The sequence below is a fragment of the Dendropsophus ebraccatus genome, chromosome 11 (assembly GCF_027789765.1).
Source record: "Dendropsophus ebraccatus isolate aDenEbr1 chromosome 11, aDenEbr1.pat, whole genome shotgun sequence".
Taxonomy (NCBI): Eukaryota; Metazoa; Chordata; class Amphibia; order Anura; family Hylidae; genus Dendropsophus; species Dendropsophus ebraccatus.
Genome location: NC_091464.1, coordinates 74,977,785 through 74,983,943, shown reverse-complemented (window position 1 = coordinate 74,983,943; position 6,159 = coordinate 74,977,785).

Sequence of the window (6,159 nt, the reverse complement as noted above, 5' to 3'; positions counted from 1 at the left end):
TCAGTGTTGAGAAACTGACGTCAGGGTGGTCTGGCTATCTAGCGACAGCTGTTCTTCACCCGTCTCCTGAGACAAAGGCAAAGTGTCAGACTTCAGGATGAGCAGGGAGGTTTTAAGCAGACACAGCAGCGGGATGGTAAGACTGATGATGGCGTCATCTCCGCTGACCATCTGTGTTGACTCCTCAAAGGGGCCCAGTACCTGACAGATAGCAGACATACACGTCCACTCCTCATTGTAGATTTGAGGTAGCTGACTGACCTGTCTACCGCTTCGCACCGAGGTTGACATCTGGCATTCCACAATGGCTCTGCGTTGCTGGCTACCATCTGGAAGGTGGAATTCCACCTCGTAGGCACGTTGCACAGTCGTCTTTGAGCCAGCAGTTGCAAATGCCTTTGCACTGCCCTAAGGGTGGCAGCATCCGTGGTTGAGTTGCGGAAATGCGCACCTTGGTGAGCAAGTCAGCCAAATTGGGGTAGGTCTTAAGAAACCGCTGCACCACTAGGTTGAACACGTGGGCCAGGCATGGTACATGTGTGAGGCTGCCGAGTTGCAGAGCCGCCACCAAGTTTGGCCAGTTGTCACACACAGCCATGCCTGGTTTGAGGCTCCGTGGCGCAAGCCAAAAATCTGACTGCGCCGTGATGCCCTGCAACAGCTCCTGGGCCGTGTGCCTCTTGTTGCCTAAGCTCAGCAGTTTCAACACCGCCTGTTGGTTCTTACCTACTGCACTGCTGATGCTACGAGATGGAGGGGACGTGCTTGTGGGGGTTAATAGAGAGGTGGAGGAAAAAGAGGAGGAGAAAGAGGTGTACAACTCATGAGAGACCGCAACCAAGGTAGGCCCCACAATTCTCGGGGTGGGCAGCACATGAGCGGAACAAGGGTCAGACTCTGTCCCAGCCTCCACCAAGTTGACCCAATGTGTCGTCAGGGAGATATAGTGTCCTTGCCCGTCAGCACTTGTCCACGTGTCCGTGGTTAGGTGGACCTTGTCGCTGACCGCGTTGGTCAGGGCACGGATGATGTTATCCGACACGTGCTGGTGTAGGGCTGGGACGGCACACCGTGAAAAGTAGTGGCGGCTGGGGACAGAATACCGAGGGACAGCAACCGCCATGAGGTTCCTAAAAGCCTCTGTCTCTACCAGCCGATAGGGCAGCATCTCCAAGCTCAGCAGTTTGCCTATGTGCACATTTAGGGCTTGTGCATGCGGGTGAGTGGCAGTGAACTTGCGCTTCCGTGCAAAGGTCTGCTGCAGGGACAGTTGAACAATGCGCTTGGACACCTTGCTGGAGGGTGTGGAGCATAGTGGAGGTAAAGGGTTGCGTATAGCGTGGGAGGCGCTCGTGCCTGGGGCCTTGGGGCCTGGGCGGGGGGGACTGACAGAGACAGCACCTGACACAGGGGAAGGAGCAGGGGTGCGACTTACAGTCACTGAACTGCCTTGGTTTCACTGAGTGGGGTGTTTAGCACTCATATGCCTGTGCATGCTGGTAGTGGTTAGGCTGGTAGTGGTGGCTCCCCTGATGATCCTGGCGTGGCACACTACAATCCCTTCTTTCCCTGGAGGGGCCAGGCTGTGGGGAAGGAGGCTGAGCTAATGGAACAAGGGTTCCACTCCCTTGGGTAGCATGGGTGGACTGCGTAAAAGACTGCTGCTGTTTCAATATCTGTCTACCATGAGACCCGGTAAGTTGGGCAAAAAAGCTAGGGAGTGGACGTCTGCGGTGTGCCACTGCTACCTCCTCAACAGGTGCTGCTGTGTCACCCTGCCCTGAACCACGGCCTCCGGCAAAGGCATCACTTAAAATCCCACGCCCTCGTCCTCGACCCTTACCCCTGGGGTTCACCATTTTATGGACACTGCACAGTATGGAGCTTAGGTAGGCCGTGCGTATGAAAACAGAAATCAGGAAAAATACTTGTAGTACCCACTGTTTTGTGGGGCTGTACGGTACTGGCTGGTACTGGCTGGACCTAGATACACGCTGTGATACCCCCTTACAATGAGCAGTGAAGTTTTATAAAGGTGCACTACAAATCCCAGCAATACAGTGTAGTACCCACTAGTTTAGGGGGGGCTGTATGGTACTTTCTGGTACTGGCTTCACCTAGATACACGCTGTGATACCCCCTTACAATGAGCAGTGAAGTTTTATAAAGGTGCACTACAAATCCCAGCAGTACGGTGTAGTACCCACTGTTTTGTGGGGCTGTACGGTACTGTCTGGTACTGGCTGGACCTAGATACACGCTGTGATACCCCCTTACAATGAGCAGTGAAGTTTTATAAAGGTGCACTACAAATCCCAGCAATACAGTGTAGTACCCACTAGTTTAGGGGGGGCTGTATGGTACTTTCTGGTACTGGCTTCACCTAGATACACGCTGTGATACCCCCTTACAATGAGCAGTGAAGTTTTATAAAGGTGCACTACAAATCCCAGCAATACAGTGTAGTACCCACTAGTTTAGGGGTGGCTGTATGGTACTTTCTGGTACTGGCTTCACCTAGATACATGCTGTGATACCCCCTTACAATGAGCAGTGAAGTTTTATAAAGGTGCACTACAAATCCCAGCAATACAGTGTAGTACCCACTAGTTTGGGGGGGGGGGGGCTGTATGGTACTTTCTGGTACCAGCTGGACGTAGATACACGTTGTGATACCCCCTTAGAATGAGCAGTGGAGTTTTATAAAGGTGCACTACAAATCCCAGCAATACAGTGTAGTACCAACTAGTTTAGGGGGGGCTGTACGGTACTTTCTGGTACTGGCTGGACCTAGATACACGTTGTGACACCCCCTTACAATGAGCAGTGAAGTTTCATAAAGGTGCACTACAAATCCCAGCAGTACAGTGTAGTACCCACTAGTTTAGGGGGGGCTGTATGGTACTATCTGGTACTGGCTGGACCTAATTACATGCTGTGATACCCCCTCACAATGAGCAGTGAAGTTTTGTAAAAGTGCACTACAAATCACAGCAATACAGTGTAGTACCCACTAGTTTAGGGGGGGGGGGGGGGGGCTGCACGGTACTATCTGGTACTGGCTGGACCTATACACACTCTCTGACACCCCCTTACAATAAGCAGTAAAGTTCTATGCAGGTGCACTACAAATCCCAGCAATAGTATAGTACCCACTAGTTTAGGGGGGGCTGTATGGTACTTCCTGGTATCAGCTGGACCTAGATACACGTTGTGATACCCCCTTAGAATGAGCAGTGGAGTTTTATAAAGGTGCACTACAAATCCCGGCAATAAAGTGTAGTACCCACAAGTTTAGGGGGGGCTGTATGGTACAATCTTGTACTGGCTGGACCTATACACACTCTGTGATACCCCCTTACAATGAGCAGTGGAATTTTATAAAGGTGCACTACAAATCCCAGCAATACAGTGTAGTACCCACTAGTTTAGGGGTGGCTGTACGGTACAATCTGGTACTGGCTGGACCTAGATACACGCTGTGATACCCCCTCACAATGAGCAGTGAAGTTTTATAAAAGTGCACTACAAATCCCGGCAATACAGTGTAGTACCCACTAGTTTAGGGGGGGGGGGGGGGGGCTGTACGGTACTATCTGGTAGTGGCTGGACCTATACACACTCTCTGACACCCCCTTACAATAAGCAGTAAAGTTCTATGCAGGTGTACTACAAATCCCAGCAATCCAATGTAGTACAGCAGCACCACCAGCCCCCAAATCACAAAGGAGTACACTGAGCACTTCTTAGGGGTGTGTATGCAACACCTAATGCCCCCTTTCTCCCAGCAGCCGGTTACCACAGTGTGCTGGTTAAATCGCGGTAGCAGCACTGCAACTCCCAGCCAGCAGTCTGTAGTAATAGTATTAATAAAAGCTGTTAAGCCCTGAAAAGAGCTGTTTGTTTGTATTGCTAGTATATACCCTGCCTACTGGAACGCTAAATCCTACACTGACACTCTCCCTGACCAGCAGCAGCTCTGTCCCTGATCTCTCACAGCAAGAGAGGCCGAACGTAGACGCAATTGAAGGGAGGCCTGCATGACAGGGAAACTGTCGGGAAGGGGTTAAAGAGTGGGATAGGGGTTAACAAGGTGGGAAGGGGAGAAGAGGGGTGGAGAGTAAGGGAGGGGGATATAAAACCCCTCCTCTAGTGAGCACGGGCAGCCACACGTGGAGTGACAGCCAAGGAGTCCCACCTTCCCTCCCTAAGGTTTCTGGGATATCTCACTTATTATTGGGGGGTTGGGCAGGTTATTTGTTGTCATAGCAGCGGTGGGGCGGGGTAGAGGGTCCTTGAGGTTGGTTGCTATAAACTGAGGGGCACATAATAAGAAATGCACCCCACTTTAACTGGTGGTTCACTGGATAATGGTGAGGGGTATGGGCTCCTGTCTGGGTGGTGTCCCGGGGAGTAGTTGGTGGATTGTGGGTAAGTAATCGGCCAGTGGTCATGGATGCACGGAGGGCTCCTGAGCCTGGGGTAACCGGCTGGGGGCGGGGAGCTTAGGAATGGTAATATGGCCGGTTCTTACACTTGTTATTTTAGCCTCAAGGAACCCCCACACCCCCCTTTCTTCCGGTTCCGGATAATGTTTAGCATATTTATGGCTATTTATTTTTGATATGTTTATATTGGATTGTTTTAGGTTTCCATTTATGTTAATAAACATTGGCTGCTGTGGCCATATTTTTCCAAATAAACAGGTGTAAAGAGTTATTATGGGAGGGGTGAGTTTGAGGGCGGAAGGTTAAAGGGTGGGGGGAGAAAAGGTTTGAGGGCTGCAGCAGGGAGATCAGTTTTCCCCATGTCATGCGTCTGAAGCGAGTTCTGCCGGTTGCGCGTTTTATATGGCAGGGTCGTCTGATCTGGCCAACCAATCACTGCTATCGACATGTATGCGTCCCACGCAGTGGAGGATTATAGTTTGGGTGGCCGCCCGAGGCTCCGGGGGGGCCCATGCCACGCTGCCCACATAATAATACGCCACTGCACTCTCTTGTGACCGCAAGCATTGTTTTTCTTGCTGTCACAAGAGTCCGGCTGTCCCTGGCTGATGTGCGGCTGCCGGGGGTGTCCCGTCCTATCCCTGGCAGCGCGCGCATCAGAGAGCTCCCCATGCGCCTGTGGCTGTGACTTCCAGCGCACAAGGAGCTCTCTGATGCGCGCGCTGCCGGGTATAGGACGGAACACCCACCGGCAGCCGCACATCAGCTGGGGACAGACCAGGAGGCGAGAAGCTCGACGGGGGAATGGATGGCAGGTGAGTTGTGTTTTTTATTTATTTTTTTTTTTCCCTGTGTGTTATCTGCTGACTGCTGTGCACCGAGTGGGAGGGGGGGCATCTATAAGGGGGGGGAGAGAGGGGGACCATCTATAATGGGGGAGAGGGAAGAGGGGGACCATCTATAATGGGGGAGAGGGAAGAGGGGGACCATCTATAATGGGGGGAGAGGGAAGAGGTGGACCATCTATAAGGGGGGGGAGAGGGGGACCATCTATAATGGGGGGAGAGGGAAGAGGTGGACCATCTATAAGGGGGGGGAGAGGGGGACCATCTATAATGGGGGGAGAGGGAAGAGGTGGACCATCTATAAGGGGGGAGAGGAAAGAGGGGGACCATCTGTAAGGGGGGGGGGGCATCTATGAGGGGGCCAGCTATTAGGGGGGAAGAGGGGGACCATCTATAAGGCGGGAAGAGGGGTCCAGATATAGAGGGGGCCAGCTGACATCCTCTATGCTGCTGTGACCTCCCCTATAAGATCAGCCCCCTCCTCTCCTGACATCCTCTGTGCTGCTGTGACCTCTCCTATAGATCAGTACCCTCCTCTCCTGACATCCTCTGTGCTGCTGTGAGCTCCCCTATAGATTAGCACCCTCCTCTCCTGACATCCTCTGTGCTGCTGGGACCTCCCCTATAAGATCAGCCCCCTCCTCTCCTGCAGTGGCGCCGCAATGATGAGGCGACCTGAGTCGTCTGCCTCAGGCGGCGCCACCAGCTGTCATCATGGGGGCGGCATTCATTGGCAGATTATAATATGGGCGGTTCGGGCGGCCGCCCACAATATAATCTGCCACTGATTGTACCATGTACGGGAGACCCCCGCGCCTGGACAGCATCTGTAATTAGATGCTGGAAGCGGGGGAGACTGTATTCAT